This window comes from Schistocerca nitens, chromosome 1, assembly GCF_023898315.1.
Source record: "Schistocerca nitens isolate TAMUIC-IGC-003100 chromosome 1, iqSchNite1.1, whole genome shotgun sequence".
NCBI lineage: Eukaryota > Metazoa > Arthropoda > Insecta > Orthoptera > Acrididae > Schistocerca > Schistocerca nitens.
This window is the reverse complement of record NC_064614.1, coordinates 389,133,215-389,156,339: the sequence shown is the minus strand read 5'-3', so window position 1 is coordinate 389,156,339 and position 23,125 is coordinate 389,133,215.

Here is a 23,125-nt window from a genome sequence, read left to right as displayed (position 1 = left end):
CCAGGCACCGTGCACTTACGTGACTCTGAGCAGAAGCCACTGGCTAACCTTGCGCTGCTGCAGTCAAGGTTAAGGCAAATTTCCAAACTCTCTGCGTGTTGCAGTTACTAACTTCCTACGGTAGCCGTTCAGGAAATATACAAGGAATGAACTATTCTCCAAAGAAGGCGTATAAGGACAACAATACGTTTGCTAACATGAATTCCTACCCTCATACCTAATTGATAGTTTCCCCGGTATATACTGATCAGCCAGAACAGTATGACCACCGACCTACTATCGATACAAACCGTCCATGCGATAGCAGCGTCACCTGGCGAGGAATGACTGTATTTTCAGTAACATGCAGAAGAGTAGTTACAACTTCGTTTCATTCATTTAATTGCCGGCCGGAGTGGCCGAGCGGTTTTAGGCGCTACAGTCCGGAACCGCGCGACCACTACGGTCGCAGGTTCGAATCCTGCGTCGGGCGTGGATGTGTGTGATGTCCTTAGGTTAGTTAAGTTTAAGTAGTTCTAAGTTCTAGGGGACTGATGACCTCAGAAGTTAAGTCCCATAGTGCTCAGAGCCATTTGAACCATTCATTTAATTATTTCTTTTCATAAGCGTAATAACTTTGCAGACCTATTAATTTCCAAGACAGTTATTTTCGCAAACAATGGTTACTAATACTAATTAGATAAGAGTTAAATAGTTTTGATTTCTTTTCATTCTCTTTTAATTGCCAGTGTATCTTTATTTATGCAGTCTGCAAGTGTTTACCTCCATTTGCATGTTTTATTGATACGCATTTGATCTCGTGCGAATTACTGCGCTCTGCCTATGGATTTTGCGTGCTAAGCATCGTCCACCATTGTGTTATGTAGAAACACGTCACAAGTTGTTCACTTCGTTAGGAGAATATTTTATCAGTGGTTTTCTGTTTGATTTGGGCTAATGGGTGATCATTAGCGTTGTTAGGGCATTTTGGTAATTACTTTCATGTGTGAATATAATGTTCACCCAGATTAAAGAAAAGTAGAGATTCCTGGTTCCAGTTAATTTAAAATTTCTGGACGCGGTAAATTTAGGGGAAACGGATTGGGGTATTGACAGTCCGAGTAAGGGAACACGGTCGTTTCTAGCTCAGTCGATGTTCGAGGAGGTGCTGTTTCGGATGATACAGTTACTCCCTGACCCGTTATCTCCACGTACCCCATTCTATGCCAACACATCCGTTGCCCGCATCTCGTGGTCGTGCGGTAGCGTTCTCGCTTCCCACGCCCGGGTTCCCGGGTTCGATTCCCGGCGGGGTCAGGGATTTTCTCTGCCTCGTGATGGCTGGGTGTTGTGTGCTGTCCTTAGGTTAGTTAGGTTTAAGTAGTTCTAAGTTCTAGGGGACTGATGACCATAGATGTTAAGTCCCATAGTGCTCAGAGCCATTTGAACCATTTGCACACATCCGTTGGAAATTTGTCGATCACGGTCGACAATGTCCCAACACCTGTTATAAACACCCTCAGCGGATCTCTCCAAAAATCAGCTGGTAGTGTGGCTGCAAACTGTGCACGCATTACGCTACAGTCAAGGTTATTTTGCTGTTTTTGTTTGTGTAGGTTTCATTTCACTAGATCGTTATGTCTGTGACGCAGAATCATAGAGAGTCGTAAAGTAAGTAGGCTGTTTAGGTTTTTATGTTGGTAACGCCATGTAGCACTCTATATGAAAATCACTGACTTGTGCTGTGTGCAGTCTGTGATTGGTTTGCATTGTTGGAATTTGCTATTGTAGTGTTGGGCAGTTGGCTCTTAACAGCGCGTAGCGTTGCGCAGTTGGAGATGAGGCGCCAGCAGTGGTGGATGTGGGGAGAGAGATGGCGGAGTTTTGAGAGAGGATGATCTGGACGTGTGTCCACCAGAGACAGTAAATTTGTAAGACTGGATGTCATATATAATGACTTTTGAACATTATTAAGGTAAGTACATTGTTTGTTCTCTATCAAAATCTTTCATTTGCTAACTATGCCTATCAGTAGTTAGTGCCTTCAGTAGTTAGAATCCTTTATTCAGCTGGCAGTATTGGCGCGCGCTGTATTGCAGTAGTTTGAGTAACGAAATTTTTTTGAGGTAAGTGATTCATGAAAGGTATATTGTTAGTCAGGGCCATTCTTTTGTAGGGATTTTTGAAAGTCAGATTGCGTTGCGCTAAAAATATTGCGTCAGTTTAGTGTTGATCAGAATAGGTAAAGAGCGAAATGTCTGAGTACGTTCAGTTCTGCTCAGCTGTTTGAAAATCAAATAATGTAAGAGGTTTATCAGCACAGTAATTCATTAATTTTTCTAAGGGGATGTTTCAGTAATATATTCACTTACAAACAGAAAAGAATTGCAACAAATAGCCTGAACCCCGCCTGTGATGCTAGTTGCCTGCACGAAATCAGCCATCCGCCGAAAGGAGCCTAGGATGCCCTCAGAACCCAAGCGGCAGGCGTGATTTGTGCCAACATGTGTCATTATATGCAGCCGGTTGCAGCCGGTGCCCTCGACAGCCGCCGGCAGGGCCTCCTCCATGTCACGGACGTTATCTCCCAGCAAACAGACCGAGTGCACATTGGCATTCTTTCCCGCCGTTTCTGTTATTTCCCTGAGGGGCTCCATCACCCGCCTAACATTGGAGCTTCCAGTGGCAAGCATACCCACCCTCTACATTGTCCGGATTGGGAACGAAAATATAACACGAGAGGCATCCATTGCTGGCTCAGTGTTATCGTCAACACTGGGTATCACCTCGTACCTGTTACTCAGGCGCAGGGAGCCTGCTGTGTGACACGCTCCCTCTTTCGCCTTCCGCCCACTGATACGCGAACCCAGCATTGTCTGCCACCAACTCTTGATTGAGGTCGGACCGGTCAGATGTTGCGTATCAGAAGATGCAGTGACGCCCGGATCACGAGGGGATTACAATGGCGTTAAACGTGACGCAGGTCTTGTCACCAGCGTCCCGGTGTCGCCACAACTTTGAGCATTAGCCAGAAGGATGTTGACGGTAGCCAATGCAGGTTGCAGTTGTTTACAGACAGCAGCCAATTCCCCTTGCGTCCGCTCACAAGCGCAGTGCCTAGCCATATCGTAATATATATATATATATAAGTTCTCAAATGGCGCTACTGAGTTTGGAATGTACGCAAAACACAACGAGGAGAATAAAGAACCACTAAAAACTGTTCTACAATTCCTCACTATATCCTGATTGCGCAAGCTCTTAAACAGAAATGAATTTCTCTGCTGAAGTGGACGTTTCTACAGTTACCTGTTACCAGAAACCCAGCTTACCCGAAAGCTGCTGCGCGAGATGAGTTTGGTAACTAGAATGCACTGATCCAAACTACATGCTGTGTAGCAGCACGAGATTTAAAATTAGTGCCGCGACATGGAGCTTCTAGCGGCGGGAAAATTATGCTAGGAAGCTGCCTTACACAAAGACCTACTCAAAGATTTACGCATAAACCAAAGCTTAAAGTAATTTACGAACCACTAGTCTACACATTAAAATAGACAGGTATTATTCACTTCTTTGTAGAAGCACGTAAATAAATAAATAAATAAAAATAAAAAATTAAACACAAAAACTCAACTAAATTACTGTGTTTCAGACAACTGCTGCTGCTGCTACCCCTAGTGACTCGTCCGCTCGGCTGGGGTCTGCCTTACATGCCGTCTGGTATTCCTCAGCGCGATGGTTTCTACGAGCAGAACAATGCAACGTGCCACACAGATCGCAGTGTAAGTGCGTGGTTCGAAGAGCACCAGGGTCAGTTTACCGCGTTCCCCTTGCCACCAAACTTCCCGTACTGGCACACGGTCGAGAATCTGTGGGGCCACCTCAACCGGGCGGTTCGCGCCGTGCGTCCTCAACCAAGAAACCTGGGGCAGCTCGTCACGGTGCTGGAGTCGGCATGGCTCCACACCTCTGTTGGTGTGACGTCACTGACTCGCTTCCTTCAGGCCTCTCAGCGGTCTACGCAGCAAAAGATGGTTATTCAAGCCTTTGACAAGTGCTCACATTAACGTGACTCGACAGTGTACAATAGAAGACGGATGACAACAGCACAGGATGTTCAAGCAAACTTGAAGAAGTATGGGATTATACGTAATCACCTACAAGAGGTACATAAAAATGCATATTTTGGTGGAACTCTTTCTAGTTTAGATTCGTAATACCCACGGTAAAAGTTGCACTACGGGGCAGGCATGGCAGAACACGTACAGAAATCATCAGCTCTGTATTGTCGCAACGAATTAGGTCGTCCTTGCAGACAGGCAATCCGATGTGCAGATTTCCAAAGTGGGCTACTGTCGCGGCGTCGCAAGGAATTCGTGTTAGCGACTTTAGTGAGCCGTAGGCACGTATTGTGATTTCCCGCTCACAAACGTTACCCACAATGAACATATATGACTGGAGTTAAAAATTTAAAGAGATGCTGTAACCACTGATGTCTATTTTCTGTATATATTGTAGTTTTTAGGTTACATAGTCCTCTTCTGAAAACCTGGAGATACTTGAGAATAAACCTGTGCAGAGAAGGAAACTAACTTAGAAACAAAATTATGGAAACGAAAGAGGAGATTAATGAATCTCAGATGAGAGACGTGGTACTGCAAGAAGAATTTGACCACGCATTGAAATACCTAAATCGGAACAAGGCACATAGCACAGACAAACTTCCTCTTTATTATTGAAGCCTTTCGAAGAACAAAACTATTTCACTTTGTATGAAAGATATGAGAGGTAGGCGACATACCCCTAGACTTAAGGAAGCACGTAATAACCCAAATTCTAAACGCAGGAAGTGCTGACAGGTACTACTGGACAATCAGTTTAATAATTCATGCTTGTAAGTTAACAAAACGAATTATTTACAGAAAAACGGAAAAAGTTATAGAAGCTGATCTTGGGGAAAATCAGTTTGTGTTCTTGAGAAATGTATAAACTTACGGAACAATACTGACACTACGATTTATGTGTAAAAAGATGAACGGGGAAAGCAAGTCTTACGTTTATAGCATTTGTAGATTTAGAGAAAGCTTTTGATAATTTTGTCTAATATATGGTATTTCAAATTCTCAAGTCAGCAGGTTTAAAACACAGGAAGGGAAAAGTTATCTATAATTTGTAAGGAAACCAGATTTACAGGAATCGAAGGACGTGGAGAAGAGGGAGTAGTCGAGAAGGGAGTGAGACAGAATACTTGGAAAGGAAACTAAAGTTCAGGACAAGACATGAAAACTCTAAGGATTGTTGATGATATTGTAATTCTGCCAGACACAGAAAAGATTTTTGAAGATCAGTTGCACGTAACTACAGAATGCTGGTAGATTAATAATATCATTATTTTCATTTTTATTGTAGTTTGCAGTTTCATAGATAAACGGTATATTTTCCTGAATTCTTTTCTGTTTGTAAGTGAATATATTACGACTCTCTGGGGCATCGTGGTGGGCAAATTTCCAACGGATGTGTTGGCGTAGAATGGGGTACGTGGAGATAACGGATCAGGAGTACCACAAAATATAACTGTGTCATCCGAAACAGCACCTCCTCGAACATCGACTGAGCTAGAAACGACTGTGTTCCTTTACTCGGACTGGCAATACCCCAATCCGTTTTCCCTAAATTTACCGCGTCAGGAAATTTTAAATTAACTCGAATCAGTAATACTCTACTTTTCTTTAATTTTGCTGAACATTATATTCACACATTAAAGTAATAACGCAGAACCTCTAACAACGCTAATGATCATCCATTAGCCCAAATCAGACAAATAACTACTGATAAAATATTCTCCTAACGAACTGAACAACTCGTGACGTGTTTCTACATAATGCAATGGCGGACGATGCTTAGCAAGCAAAAGCCGTAGGCAGAGCGCAGTAATCCGCACGAAACCTCTCAGACAAACAGAAGCTAAACGATGTCAAAGTTAGCATAAGGAGGGCTATGCGTGAAGCATTCAGTGAATTCGAAAGTAAAATTCTATGTACCGACTTGACAGAAAATCCTAGGAAGTTCTGGTCTTACGTTAAATCAGTAAGTGGCTCGAAACAGCACATCCACTCTCCGGGATGATGATGGCATTGAAACAGAGGATGACACGCGTAAATCTGAAATACTAAACACCTTTTTCCAAACCTGTTTCACAGAGGAAGACCGCACTGCAGTTCCTTCTCTAAATCCTTGCACAAACGAAAAAATGACTGACATCGAAATAAGTGTCCAAGGAATAGAAAACCAACTGGAATCACTCAACAGAGGAAAGTCCACTGGACCTGACGGGATACCAATTCGATTCTACACAGAGTACGCGAAAGAACTTGCCCCCCTTCTAACAGCCGTGTACCGCAAGTCTCTAGAGGAACGAAAGGTTCCAAATGATTGGAAAAGAGCACAGGTAGTCCCAGTCTTCAAGAAGGGTCGTCGAGCAGATGCGCAAAACTATAGACCTATATCTCTGACGTCGATCTGTTGTAGAATTTTAGAACATGTTTTCTGCTCGCGTATCATGTCGTTTTTGGAAACCCAGAATCTACTCTGTAGGAATCAACATGGATTCCGGAAACAGCGATATTGTGAGATCCAACTCGCTTTATTTATTCATGAGACCCAGAAAATATTAGATACAGGCTCCCAGGTAGATGCTATTTTCCTTGACTTCCGGAAGGCGTTCGATACAGTTCCGCACTGTCGCCTGATAAACAAAGTAAGAGCCTACGGAATATCAGACAAGCTGTGTGGCTGGATTGAAGAGTTTTTAGCAAACAGAACACAGCATGTTGTTCTCAATGGAGAGACGTCTACAGACGTTAACGTAACCTCTGGCGTGCCCCAGCGGAGTGTTATGGGACCATTGCTTTTCATAATATATATAAATTACCTAGTAGATAGTGTCGCCCGCATCTCGTGGTCGTGCGGTAGCGTTCTCGCTTCCCACGCCCGGGTTCCCGGGTTCGATTCCCGGCGGGGTCAGGGATTTTCTCTGCCTCGTGATGGCTGGGTGTTGTGTGCTGTCCTTAGGTTAGTTAGGTTTAAGTAGTTCTAAGTTCTAGGGGACTTACAACCACAGCAGTTGAGTCCCATAGTGCTCAGAGCCATTTGAACCATTTTGAAGATAGTGTCGGAAGTTCCATGCTACTTTTCGCGGATGATGCTGTAGTATACAGAGAAGTTGCAGCATTAGAAAATTGTAGCGAAATGCAGGAAGATCTGCAGCGGATAGGCACTTGGTGCAGGGAGAGGCAACTGACCCTTGACATAGACAAATGTAATGTATTGCGAATACATAGAAAGAAGGATCCTTTATTGTATGATTATATGATAGCGGAACAAACACTGGTAGCAGTTACTTCTGTAACATATCTGGGAGTATGCGTGCGGAACGATTTGAAGTGGAATGACCATATAAAATTAATTGTTGGTAAGGCGGGTACCAGGTTGAGATTCAATGGGAGAGTCCTTAGAAGATGTAGTCCATCAACAAAGGAGGTGGCTTACAAAACACTCGTTCGACCTATACTTGAGTATTGCTCATCAGTGTGGGATCCGTACCAGATCGGGTTGACGGTAGGAGATAGAGAAGATCCAAAGAAGAGCGGCGCGTTTCGTCACAGGGTTATTTGGTAACCGTGATAGCGTTACGGAGATGTTTAGCAAACTCAAGTGGCAGACTCTGCAAGAGAGGCGCTCTGCATCGCGGTGTAGCTTGCTATCCAGGTTTCGAGAGGGTACGTTTCTGGATGAGGTATCGAATATATTGCTTGCTCCTACTTATACCTCCCGAGGAGATCGCGAATGTAAAATTAGAGAGATTCGAGCGCGCATGGAGGCTTTCAGACAGTCGTTCTTCCCGCGAACCATACGCAACTGGAACAGAAAAGGGAGGTAATGACAGTGGCACGTAAAGTGCCCTCCGCCACACAGTGTTGGGTGGCTTGCGGAGTATAAATGTAGATGTAGATGTAGAAATCAAAAGCGAATCAATAAAACATGCAATTTTAGGGAAACACTTACAGACTGCATAAATAAAGATACATCGGCAATTAAAAACAAATGAAAAGAAATCAAAACTATTGAAGGGGGGTAGGACGCCAAACGGCCCGACTTGGAGCAGAAGAGGTACCACAGGACATTTTAATTTCCACTGTCTATACTTTTACAACTAAATTCATAAAACTTTGTCAGCATGACCAGGAAGGATTTAGGATTCACACTTTTAACAGCGGAAGTTCAAAAACATAACAAAATAATTTTTTTTACATGTGAAATTTCATCATTTTTTCACTTACTATTGACTGCATTTGTTGCTATAGGTACACTTTTCTTCATAAGTAAGAGAGACTGTTCGATGAATTTTGCACAGCATACAAACCATGCTTACAGGTGTCTGAAACTTTAGAATCGATTGAATTTATGAAAAAATGAAAGAGCTGTTACGTTTTAAACTTTATGTTTAGAAAAAAAATCAAATTTTGTAGTTAATTATCTCAATTTTTACCACAGTTTTTAATAGATTTGGAAAATTCTAGAGTTTCATACACCTGTAAGTATGGTTTGTATGCTCTGCAAAATTCATCAAAGAATTTCTCTTACATGTGAAGAAAAATGTACCTATAGCAACAAATGCAGCCAACAGTAAGTGAAAAATGATGAAATTTCATATCTAAAAAATTTTATTTTATGTTTTTGCACTTCCACTGCTGTGAGTATGAATCCTGAACCCTTCCTGGTCATGCTGACAAAGTTTTATGAATTTATTTGTAAAAGTAAAGACAGTACAAAATAAAATGTCCTGTGGTGCCTCTTCTGCTCCAAGTCGGCCCGTTTGTCGTCCTACCCCCCTTAACGATTATCTAACTAGTATTAGTAACCATTGTTTGCAAAAATAGCTGTCTTGGAAATTAATAGGTCTGCAAAGTTATTACGCTTATGAAAATAAATAATTAAATGAATTTAACCAAGTTTTAACTACTGTTCTGCATGTTACAGAAAATAAAGGTGAATTGTATTACAACATGACAATTTACAATTACGTAAAGTGAATGACTAATAAAATTATTCTTGTTTCAACATAAAGAGTTTTTACAACACTGATTAGAACGATGTAGTTGGCGATATCTCTTAGCCAATGTTCTTTGAAAACAGTTTCCACTTAGCTGATGTTGCCGCTGTCAACAACCGCGTCGTTAGTCCACGATCCTTGAGAGTGTAATCCATTAATTGCTGTCGTCTTGCTGAGCTCCTTGATCATGGGCGCTTGTTGCGAATCTAACAGGAACTCTTGATGGTCGCAGGATTACTTCCAATTTGCGTATCTGCATGCGACCGCGAACATAAAACACACTTCTTTCCATTAACGCGTGACGTAGCATGATGTCATAATGTTTGTTACAGTCTTGTCACAGTTTTCAGATGTATTCTTTACGATCGCGGTGCAGCGCTTTTCACAGTACATTCATGCGCAATACGAAAGTAAAAAAAAGAAACTGTACTGCAAATAATCAGTTCGCAGTTGAAACCAAACAATGAGTGTCATGCACAATTTTCTACGTAATCACTTCAATGAAGCGGCGGTCAGCACACCATATATTCACAGTTATAGTTCTTTGTATCAAAATACGACAAGAAATAACGATATCAAATTTTCTGTTTGATTTCACAGTCCATGATTGCACCAAATGGGTCGTCCTGTCTACAATCAAAAACGGTATCTTTATGGCGTGCACATAGCTTACCGCTCTGCATTTCAAAGTTTTTTAATGGATCAAAACACAGTTCCGGCAAATGAGCAACTAGATCTTTAATAGCAGTACACACCGAGATCATAAATGTAAATCTGACCAAATACTGATCTTTTTCAGTGACAATCCTATCAAATATACAGGTATTGCTCCATTGGAGAAGGTGGGCAGTAATCAAAGTTGCTTGTACACACCAATATAAAGTTTCGTCACCCCTACTGTAGGAGGATCATTTCCCACAGACTATCACTCACAAGAAAAAGTCCCTGTGTTGTTCATTAATAAGCAGTTCGATACATTGTTTTTTTCTGGTGTAAAACACACAATTAGTGTATGACTACAGCTTTGTACAATGCCATAAATTTTGTTTTTTCATCACAACTTCGAGGCCTGTGTCTGGTGTTAAACCAATGTTAACACAGTTTAATGGCTCTAACAGAAACCTGATCATAGCATGGTGTGAACTATGCTACTCCCACAACACACAGGATGGTTGAAATAAAAGACAGAGGCAGTGTTTCTTATTAACAAAAATGTGGAATATGCTGCAGAATATAGAAACAGGAAGAGTTTACGGCATTGTGGAGCATTTCCAAACAAATGTCCAGAGGTGATCACCTCTACATTTAATCTCATATTTGATAGTGATGGGGTAGCAGATGTGTTGGTGTTCTGCATCAACTGATTCCTTATTTTGCATCCATGTATGCGATCACTGTTTCGTGCAAGCCAACCTTGGAATATGTTGCTCACCCCAAGACTTCCTCCATCTAAAATAATTGATATCAGTCAATCATTATGTGGTAAGTAACAGTATACCAATAGACAGATGCGACGGAAAAGATATCATCTATATGGTGCGATGTAGTGTAATAAGTACCACAGTTCATACTGCGATAAATTTAAGCAATTTTACCAGTTTTCCCATAATTTCAAAGCCGACAAATAACGCAACAGTATGCATACAAATTTCTATATCATCGTGAAACCACCCCTTGACTACTTTGGATGTACCATATACTAAATTGTGAATGTAGATAGATGAGTGTGCAGTACGTTCATTCATGGTTAATCTCCAACATATACACCAAGGTATGCCAGGCAGCGTCCTATACCAACGCAGTTAGATTATCTACATATTTCTAGCACTTAAATCATGGTGCTTGATTTATGATTATGATTGCCCATATTTCCCTATGTGGATGGGAGTCAAAGAGCATTCTGTCATTCTTAGGGTAAAGTTGGAGATTGGAAGATCATGCCACATTGTCTTCTATCACCCCTCTACCCCCCACCCCCCACCCCCTACGATGCTGTCCTCGATTTGCTTTAAAACTGACCAAGAGTAGGAGGGTACTACATCCGCTACATGCCACATGGTGTGGAGGAACAGAGTGAGCCGAGTCCATACCTGCTCTTCAGTGAAGACTGTTCCACACCATTCTTACTCATGGCACCCATCCAAGTGTACAAGATCTCTCCAGAAGCACATGTCGAAGAGGTTAGCACCCTCATCGGTGTGTAGTAGATATGAGAATGTTGCGATGATATAATGGATGCTTAGGAAGAAACATATGGTTTATGCAGGATGGAACTCCAGACTGACGATATTTGAAGCAGTTTACATAAATCCACTGCACCATCAATTCTAAAGTATTATCCTACTGTTTGGGGTCAGTACCAAGAAAGTGTCAGGAAGAGAGATATGATCATAGAACATAAGCACATGCACCCCTAAGGTTAAACAGTTCTGCGCTAAAACATGCAATAATATTAAAGCCATATGGTTTCCAAAATATTAGTCATGCATAATTCAAAGGTTTTAGTACTGTAATGCAGAACATGTAGAACTAGGGACCCATTCGTTACCCACACGACAACTACGCTGCACGGGTAAGGAACGTCGCCGGTCATGCAAACAGCTGTGATATCGCTGGATGCATAAGTTATTGGCAAGTGAGCAGGAGACACATCGGTAGTGAGGAGCCTCACCAGCCATAGCCAGAAGCCGTTGCAGTACTGCCTAGCCACGCCCCTGCTGGTGAATTGTGTGGAGAGGGCTGCACATCTCTTATGCAAGAAAGGATATTTAAGCAGATGCAGATACCACAGCGGTCAGTTCCTTTTGAGAACTGGCCACCTCATGTACCGACTGCGCTGCAGTCCCTCAGTATCTCTCGTCAGCACGCTTGCGACGTAGTCAAAGATCCAACGTAAAGCTTCGTTTATTGTGCTAACTATGTTGATTGTTTATTTTCTGTCCTGCTCTTGGGCAGTAGCCAGAGTCCAGATTGTTAGCATATTTGCTATCTCGTAGGAGTGGAATGTAGATGCTGTTTAATTTTGTTTCTTGGTGTATCCTCCAGAGAGAAGTAAAGAGCCATTGTGAACTTCTACCAGGGTTAGTCGTTGAGACCCAATCTTGGAACAGTTTAGTAGCATTGCCCCTGGTAGAGCAGGATCAAGCGATATTTGCGCCATCCCTCATAGACATTATACATCCAGTGCTGCTTTTGCTTCAAAGGATGCAGCTGACTAATGAAGCTAGCTCTCTTCCAGCAAATCCTCGCTTTGAAGATGCCCCCGCCATGGCTGCAGGGTTCAGTTCTCGTCTACTGCACCAGACTGCTCCAGCACATAGGTACCAATGCCATTCCAACCTTATGATAGGAAAACCGAGCTGTGGGCATGTTATGTGGCTTGGTTAGGAGAGAATTTTGTAGTGTACAATGTCTGTGGCGATGAACAGTAATAGCTTTCCTTTTGGCCAATGCAGTTCCTGCCATCTACCAGCTCTTACAACAGTTGCGTCCACAGGCAGAACTTCACATCGCAACATACATCTCCCTAAAGAAGAGTTTCGCTGACTATTTTGACTCGCAAATACACATTGTCGTGGCTTGACATTAGTTTTTTTAGTTGTCAAAACCTACATTCTGAATCATACAGGGAATGGATTGCCAAACTCCATGGTCTCTCCCGGGAATGTCGTTCTCACTTCTCTTACGATCAACGTAAGCTCTCTTATGCTTCAGCCCTAGTAAGGGATACGATTTTAGTTCATGCACCTAATGAAGGCTTTCGGCAAGATCTCTTAAGTTTGAGAATACCTTCCTTGAGACATGTCTCCCTATTATCAGGGCTTTAGAACAATCTGTCCAATCAGCCTCTTTCATTCAGGATCCAGCTCGGGTCTTCTGATACCTCTGCCCCCACCAGCATGCTGGTGCTAAAGCCAACCAAAATTCTCCTAGGAGCTGTTCTTTCAAAACCTTACAATCGCGCAGTCATTGCTTTGTTCAGCATCCATGGAATCACAGTCGGTTCCACAAGACGAAGTGCTCCACCTGTGGTAAATCTGGGCACAACGCTGAAGTTTGTCATTCATCCGATTCCATGCCTGTAGACTAGATTCAGGACGTCCTTGAGGAGAAGCTGTCTGCACCCATTTTTCATGATGTGGCACTTTTCAGGCCATCTTTACCCTGTCCACAAAGTTAATGTCTATATAAGTACGGATGGAGCATCAGTCTGTCATCCTACAGACTGATACTGGATCATCATCAAAGGTCAGCGATTGGGACACATGAAATGTTATCAGGTCTCCCTTATTCCACCATTTTGAAACCACGCTGTGCAGCTTCTGCAGTGACCTAATTCTGGTGTAGGGTTACTTCCAAACCTAACTTCGTCATGGTGCCATGTTGACCCGAGCTTGGATACTGCTGCTGAACTCCCCTTGGACGTTCAATCTATTAGGTCTCGATTAGTTTAACACCTTGGGCCTGGAAATACGCGATACATCTGAAGCAATTCATGCACTAGGCCGGTGCCCTTATACCAAGGAACTGTTGACTAAATTTGGGGCAGTATTCCAGAAGTCATCAAAGGGTATTTCTGGGTTCCATGCCCATATTTCTCTGGCACCAACTGGTGTTACAAAATTCTTGAAGGAGAGTAGTATTGAGTTGCCATCTTGGACAAGCTTCTACTTGAACTGCGATGTCTCCAGGATGATGATATCATTGTCCCAATTACACATAGCCGATGGACCTCCTGCATTGTTATAGAAGAGAAACCTTCAAACGACCTTCGTAACTGTGGAGATTTCGAAGCCACTGTCAATGCCCAGTCAATAATCGCTACATATCCCACACCCAAACAGTAGGAAATTGTGTCCAATCACACAGGTGACCAGGTATTCACAACAATCGAACTTTGTGATGTTATCTTCAGCTGCCACTGAATGATGGCTCCTGGAACATAGTGGTCATCAACACATCTTATGAGCTATTCCAGTATACATGGTTTCCATTTGGCATCATCAATTTTGCAGCTACATTTGGAGCAACATCTGCATGATGTTCCAGGGACTGTTTACTACCTTGATGATATTCTGATGGCTGGAAGGAACGCGGCTGATCTTGCCTGGAACCTTGAGGCTCTTTTTTCCAAATTTTCGTTGTAATCTGGGCAAATGTACCTTCTCTGTCCGCCAAATCGAATATTTGGGCCACATCTTCAGTTCCTCTGGCATTCAGCCCACACCACAACATATGTCTGCCATTCAGCAATTACCAGCACCCACAGATGCAGCCGAACTCAAGTCGTCTTTAGGCCAGCTCAGTTACCAGCTACAGTTCATTCCACATGCTGCAATGATCACTGAGCTGCTCCACTGATTGCTCTGTAAGAACATACCATGGAAGTGGTGCTCCCATTGTGATAAGACATTCCACAACTTGAAGCAAGCCTTCCTTTAGCCTGTGTGCTTAACAGCATACGATGCAGTGAAACCACTTGTTCTGGTTGGTTCAAATGGCTCTGAGCACTATGGGACTCAACTGCTGAGGTCATAAGTCCCCTAGAACTTAGAACTACTTAAACCTAACTAACCTAAGGACATCACACACATCCACGCCCGAGGCAGGATTCGAACCTGCGACCGTAGCAGTCGCGCGGCTCCGGACTGAGCGCCTAGAACCGCTAGACAACCGCGGCCGGCTCCACTTGTTCTGATGGTGGACGCCTCTGATTACAGAATTGGCATGGTATTGCCACACATTGTGGATGGTGTGGAATGCCCCATCACGTTAAATTCCGATACCGTAATGGAAGCCCAACGAAATTACAGCCAGATTGGAAAAACAGGCTTTAGCCATGATTTTTGGAATTCGGCATTTCCATGATTACCTCTATGGCAGATGGTTCACATTTTTGATGGACCACAAGCCCCGTCTGCCTCTTTTCAAATCCTCAACAGTAATTCCGATCTGCATGGCGTTTCAGCTGCAGTGGTAGACTGTTCCTCTTCCAATACACATATGACATCCAATATCACTCTACTGCTTCCCATGCCAATGTGGACCTCCTCTCACACCTGCCTTTTGGTGTGGATCCCGACTTCAGAGAGGTCCCTGAGATTTGTTTCCATCTGGATCAGGAAGACACAGATGCCATGTTCTGTCTCCACACTGACACATGCCTAGTGGCACAGCATATGGCAAATGACCCAACTTTCAAGCTTGTTCTGAAATATACAACACAAGGATGGCCCATGGGCAGGAAGCAGCTGTTGCACCCCAATCTCCAAGCCTACTGGACCAGATGACAGGAACTTTCTTCCCTACATGTGGTTGTACTGCTACAGGACTCCACAGGGCATGACTGTGTGTTAGTTCCAGGAAACCCTTCAGAAGATTGTCTTCATGGTTACTCTATGAGCGACATTTGGAAATCATCCTCACAAAGAGCCTTGTCCGGCAACATGTATACCAGAAAGGTCTGGATGCTTACATCACCCGGATAGTGCAGAGGTGTCCCACTTATCAAAGTAAGCAAGTGGCATCCCCACATAAATATTTCTCATGGCCCACAGAAACGTTCCTTTGGTCACATCTGCATATGGACCCCAATGGCCCCTTTCTCAGATTCATATGGCTCCTGTTTGTGGATTCAGGCAGTGGGTTTCCATTTGTGTTTTGCATGTTTTGCTCAGATGGCAACCCAGTTCTAAGCAAAGAAGGGAAGGCAGAAAGGTGGAAGGAGTATATAGAGCGTTTATACAAGGGCGATGTACTTGAGGACAATATTATGGAAATGGAAGAGGATGTAGATGAAGATGAAATGGGAGATAAGATACTGCTTGAAGAGTTTGACAGAGCACTGAAAGACCTGAGTCGAAACAAGGACCCAGGAGTAGACAACATTCCATTAGAACTACTGATGGCCTTGGGAGAACCAGTCATGACAAAACTCTACCATCTGGTGAGCAAGATGTATGAGACAGGCGAAATACCCACAGACTTCAAGAAGAATATAATAATTCCAATCCCAAAGAAAGCAGGTGTTGACAGATGTGAAAATTACCGAACTGTCAGTTTAATAAGCCACAGCTGCAAGATACTAACGCGAATTCTTTACAGACGAATGGAATAACTGGTAGAAGCGGACCTCGGGGAGGATCAGTTTGGATTCTGTAGAAATGCTGGAACACGTGAGGCAATACTAACCTTACGACTTATCTTAGAAGAAAGATTAAGAAAAGGCAAACCTACGTTTCTAGCATTTGTAGACTTAGGGAAAGCTTTTGACAACGTTAACTGGAATACTCTCTTTCAAATTCTGAAGGTGGCAGGGGTAAAATACAGGGAGCGAAAGGCTATTTACAATTTGTACAGAAACCAGATGGCAGTTATAAGAGTCGAGGGGCATGAAAGGGAAGCAGTGGTTGGGAAAGGAGTGAGACTGGGTTGTAGCCTCTCCCCGATGTTATTCAATCTGTATATTGAGCAAGCAGTAAAGGAAACAAAAGAGAAATTCGGAGTAGGTATTAAAATTCATGGAGAAGAAGTAAAAACTTTGAGGTTCGCCGATGACATTGTAATTCTGTCAGAGACAGCAAAGGACTTGGAAGAGCAGTTGAACGGAATGGACAGTGTCTTGAAATGAGGATATAAGATGAACATCAACAAAAGCAAAACGAGGATAATGGAATGTAGTCAAATTAAATCGGGTGATGCTGAAGGGATTAGATTAGGAAATGAGACACTTAAAGTAGTAAAGGAGTTTTGCTATTTAAGGAGTAAAATAACTGATGATGGTCGAAGTAGAGAGGATATAAAATGTAGAGTGGCAATGGCAAGGAAATCGTTTCTGAAGAAAAGAAATTTGTTAACATCGAGTATAGATTTAAGTGTCAGGAAGTCGTTTCTGAAAGTATTTGTATGGAGTGTACCCATGTCTGGAAGTGAAACATGGACGATAACCAGTTTGGACAAGAAGAGAATAGAAGCTTTCGAAATGTGGTGCTACAGAAGAATGCTGAAGATAAGGTGGATAGATCACGTAACTAATGAGGAGGTATTGAATAGGATTGGGGAGAAGAGAAGTTTGTGGCACATCTTGACTAGAAGAAGGGATCGGTTGGTAGGACATGTTTTGAGGCATCAAGGGATCACAAATTTAGCATTGGAGGGCAGCGTGGAGGGTAAAAATCGTAGAGGGAGACCAAGAGATGAATACACTAAGCAGATTCAGAAGGATGTAGGTTGCAGTAGGTACTGGGAGAAGAAGAAGCTTGCACAGGATAGAGTAGCATGGAGAGCTGCATCAAACCAGTCTCAGGACTGAAGACCACAACAACAACATTTGCATGCAATCTATCTATCACCTTCACAAGATCCATACAGGTCTTGGCATGGTAATTCACCCTGTATGGTTTAATGTAAACATTGGTATGTGACCCCAATTTACATCAGCTGAGTTTCAGGCTTTCTGTTCCTTGAATGTCATCACGCTACTCCACACTGCACTATTTCACCCTGCCTTCAATGGTAGAGCTGAGTGGTTAGTGTGAACCTTTATGTCTCAAATAGAGAAGCTGGTTCAGCAACACTCCATTGAAAAAGCCTTGACACTTTTCGTCTCATCATACTAGGCGTCACCTCAGGGTGATTCTTCACCAGCAGAGAAGTTGCATGGCCAGCAATGTTGGTCACAGCTCTCTCTGATGTATCCCCAGGCCAGCCCCTCATCAGTTGCAGCTAATCGATGACAACATTTCTCTCCACAGGATACAGTATGAATGTGGACCTTTGGTTATGGGCATCCATCGTGGCAGTCCTCCACCATTCTTCAGTCACTCGGTCAGGCGATGGTCGAAGTCCAGCTCCTTCAGAATGGTCGCTTTCACTGGCATCTCAACCATGTTCGGGCACGTTGTGGACCAGACCCATTGGCAGGTTCTGTAACACCTTTCTCCATTCTAGATTTCCGTGATGAGGTGGGTTTAGCTTGCCCAGTTGATACACCAGCGCCGGATCCTCCAATGTATGCTGCAGGTCAACACACCATCCGACTCCAGTGGATATGTACCCTGACCCCACCACCTAGACTGGCAGAAACTCAGACTTTATCGAGGCTACCGGTGGCTGTCGGCGCCTCGACGCATCGATGGAGGGAAGGAATTGCTCTGGTGCCCAGGGGAACCATCGGCAACCCACACTACAACTATGTTGAACAGCCCAAGAGACGGCGCCACTCATGCACGTAGCCACGAAATTGCTGGACGTCTAAGTTATTGACAAGTCACCAGGATATGTAATGGGAGCGAAGAGTCTCACCAGCCATAGGCGGAGGCAGCTGCAGTACCGCCCAGCCACGTCGCTGCCAGTCACATGTGCGTAGAGGGCAGCACGTCTCTTCCGTAAGAACAAATATTTAAGCAAATGCAGTGACCACAAGGGCAGTTCCCGTCCCTGAGCCAACAAAATAGACGATGATCTGAAGCTTCGTTTATTGAGCTATCTGTGTAGACTGTTAATTTTCTTTCCGACTCTTGGTCACTAGCTAGATTCCAGATTGTCAGTGCATGTATCAACCTGCAGAAAGAGTGAAATGCAGTTTCGGTGTAATTTTTGTTGTTGGTGTACCCTCCTAAAAGGAATAAAGAACCATTGTAAACTTCTACCAGAGCTAGTCGTTAAGACTCAATCTAGGAATATTATAACATATACATATATATACAGGGTGGTCTATTGATCGTGACCGGGCCAAATATCTCACGAAATAAGCGTCAAACGAAAAAACTACAAAGAACGAAACTTGTCTAGCTTGAAGCGGGAAACCAGATGGCGCTATGGTTGGCCCGTTAGATGGCGCTTCCATAGGTCAAACGGATATCAACTGCGTTTCTTTCAAATAGGAACCCCCATTTTTTATTACATATTGGTGTAGTACGTAAAGAAATATGAATGTTTTAGTTGGACCATTTTTTTCGCTTTGTGAAAGATGGCGCTGTAATAGTAACAAACATATCGCTCACAATTTTAGACGAACAGTTGGTAACAGGTAGGTTTTTTAAATTAAAATACAGAACTTAGGTATGTTTGAACATTTTATTTCAGTTGTTCCAATGTGATACATTTATCTTTGTGAACTTATCATTTTTGAGAACGCATGCTGTTACAGCGTGATTACCTGTAAATACCACATTAATGCAATAAATGCTCAAAATGATGTCCGTCAACCTCAATGCATTTGGCAATACGTGTAACGACATCCCTCTCAACAGCGAGTAGTTCGCCTTCCGTAATGTTCGCACATGCATTGACAATGCGCTGACGCATGTTGTCAGGCGTTGTCGGTGGATCACGATAGCAAATATCCTTCAACTTTCCCCACAGAAAGAAATCCGGGGACATCAGATACGGTGAACCGCCGGGCCATGGTATGGTGCTTCGACGACCAATCCGTCTGTCATGAAATATGCTATTCAATACCGCTTCAACCGCACGCGAGCTATGTGCCGGACATCCATCATGTTGGAAGTACATCGCCATTCTGTCATACAGTGAAACATCTTGTAGTAACATCGGTAGAACATCACGTAGAAAATCAGCATACATTGCACTATTTAGATTGCCATCTATAAAATGGGGGCCAATTATCCTTCATCCCATAATACCGCACCAAACATTAACCCGCCAAGGTCGCTGATGTTCCGTTGTTGCAGCCATCGTGTATTTTCCGTTGCCCAATAGTGCATATTATGCCGGTTTACGTTACCGCTGTTGGTGAGTGACGCTTCGTCGCTAAATAGAACGCGTGCAAAAAATCTGTCATTGTCCCGTAATATCTCTTGTTCGGTACGGGTGCAATCGATGTTGATGTAGCATTCTCAACACTGACGTTTTTGAGATTCCCAATTCTCGCGCAATTTGTCTGCTACCGATGTGCGGATTAGCCGCAACAGCTGCTAAAACACCTACTTGGCATCATCATTTGTTGCAGGTCGTGGTTGACGTTTGACATGTGGCTGAACACTACCTGTTTCCTTAAATAACGGAATTATCCGGCGAACGGTTCGGACACTTGGATGATGTCGTCCAGGGTACCGAGCAACATACATAACACACGCCCGTTGGGCATTTTGATCACAATAGCCATACATAAACACGATATCGACCTTTTCCGCAATTGGTAAATGGTTCATTTTAACACGGGTAATTTATCACGAAGCAAATACCGGAATCTTACGTGATACCACGTACTTACACGTTTGTGACTATTACGGCGCCATGTACCACCAAGAGAAAAAAGTGGTTCAACTAATACATTCATATTTCTTTACGTACTACAGGAATATGTAATAAAAAATGGGGGTTCCCATGCAAAAAAAAAACGCAGTTGATATCCGTTTGACATATGGCAGCGCCATCTAGCGGGCCAACCATTGCGCCATCTGGTTTCCCCCTTCAAGCTAGGCGAGTTTCGTTCTTTGAAGTTTTTTCGTTTGATACTTATTATGTTTGGCGCGGTCACTATCAATGGACAACCCTATATATATATATATATATATATATATATATATATATATATATATATATATATATATACTTCCACAATGTAGTGACAAATTTGAAGATGATAATACTACTTCCCTCTACCTGTACTATATAGCTTTCCAGAGGTGTATAGCACTCACTGTTCACATCTGATCACTGTGCAAAAATTTATACTATGCTCGCATCAGCCCTATCACTATCCCCGTAAACGGGATATCTGTCAAGTAGATGTGTACACAGGGGTTGCAATACCTCACAAACCCCTGCCACTGTCTTAGAATCACTGTAGTTATGAAACTGAATACTCGATTTATGTCCAAGATAGGCAGGGGATTGGAGTATGTCGCATACACCTTCGTTCATCTAGAGGAGGGTGCCAAATAAGTTTCCATTCATGGACGCGTTTCATCACCCATGTGTTGGAATCCCCTGCTGACTGTGTTACAGAGAGGTTTTCTGTTAACCATAACTGGTAGATAGGGTAGTCACACACAGATCATGCAGTTGTATACGAGTCGAATACACCCCGAGAGAAAAACAGATTTTTTTTTAAATACATGATAAATGACACGCAGCAACATTTCCCTCTCTCTCTAGAATGAATTATCAACCTACCATTAAATCATACCTTGTCACAACTCCACCTCAGCCGATCATTCTATCCACTTTCTAATATCCTTTAACGCAGATGCAAGTCAGTTTGGAGGCAGATGGTTCTCTTTTCCAGGAAAGCATCAAAGGCAGCAGTCAACTTGCATGTATGACTTTTATCTCAGTAGACATAGAGAAGAATGTTGTTAAAAAACCATACAGTAACTGTTCCATAAGGTATTCATTAGCTGCCACTGCGTGGTTGTGATTGGTGGAGAGCACAGAGACGCACATGGTAAATACTCCTTGCTCAGGTTTAAAACACCTAAGCTGTCCTGCACAGGATCAAACACGCAATCCATTTTGTGGTTGTGTGTTGCAGTCCCCTAGATGCAGTCCCCTAGTTGTCAGCACCTTGCGCCAATGCACTACTTTTCTGGTACTAGCATGTCTTCTACTTGGTACAGGAAAATCCTTGTATATGGGTACGGGTATGTGGCAGCAAGAGGAATGCGGGAAGTAGTTGACATGAAAGCATTGGGATCCAGGGCTGCAGCCATTTTTCGTCGACGGTGAAAAGACGGCTGGGACAGAATGTTTAACGTGGATGACTAGCAAATAAATTTATATTTGAAACTTCCTGGCAGATTAAAACTGTGTGCCCGACCGAGACTCGAACTCGGGACCTTTGCCTTTCGGTCGGGCACACAGTTTTAATCTGCCAGGAAGTTTCATATCAGCGCACACTCCGCTGCAGAGTGAAAATCTCATTCTGAAATTTATATTTGTCGGACCACAGGCCCACGTGTGACCTCAAAGTTATCGGCAACCACCTTATAGACTTTTATTAAGTTGCCTTAGTTCAAGAGCATTGTCAAATGTTTTTTATTCATTTGTTGATCACAATATAAAGTCCTTCGACGACGACCGATTTCAGTCAGTAATCACCATCTTCAGATCTACAATATAAAAACTATACACCTAGTGGGCAGTCTATCTTTCAAACCATACAGCATTTCATATCACGATATACTCTCATGCAAACTGGAAAATGTGTAGATAAAATAAGGTAAAACGCACCTGTTGTCCTCCATGTGCTAATGTGGTAAAGCCGTAACGGCGGCAGTGTCGAAACATGTAAATACACTCAGCAAAGCATCGTCACGTAGAACTAAAATATGGTGTAAAATAGGCCACATCGTCCACACAGTCATTTTGCAACTAGCGTTACTGTACAAAACTTACTGAAGTGCAGTAGCTACCAGAAAGCTGTTTGCCTACATGCTTCATAGATGTCGCTACTGTGGGCTTCGATGTATTCTTCATTTACGTAAGAACCATACTCTGATAAAAACACATTAGGTAAAATACATGTTGCAGACTTTTAAATCTATCTATTCATGGATTGTATGCCCAGACTATATAATTTTATTTATTGACCGTTAGTATGCTGTATAAACGTTTTCTGTGGTACACATATCACGATGTATGAAAACCCCTCTAGTGAGTAAGTTCTTACCACCGCTGCGCGCCTACCTAACATCCTGGCGGCCGAGCCAACAGATAATAATTTTATATGGTTAACTGTAATCGTCTTTTATTTTATCACAATTGGTTTCTACAATAATTATCCAAATTTAGAAGTCTGCTGCATGTATTCTACCTAATCTGTTTTTATCAGATTATGGTTCTTATGTAAATGAAGAAAACATCTTCGCCCACAGGAGCGACATCTATGAAACATGTAGGCAAACAGACTTCTGGTGGCTACTGAACTTCAGTAGGCTTTGTACAGTAACGCCAGTTGCAAAATGTCTGTGTGACGATGTGGCCTATTTTACACCATATTTTAGTTCTACGTGACAATGCTTCGCTGTGTGTATTTATATGTTTTGACAATGCCATTACGGCTTTATT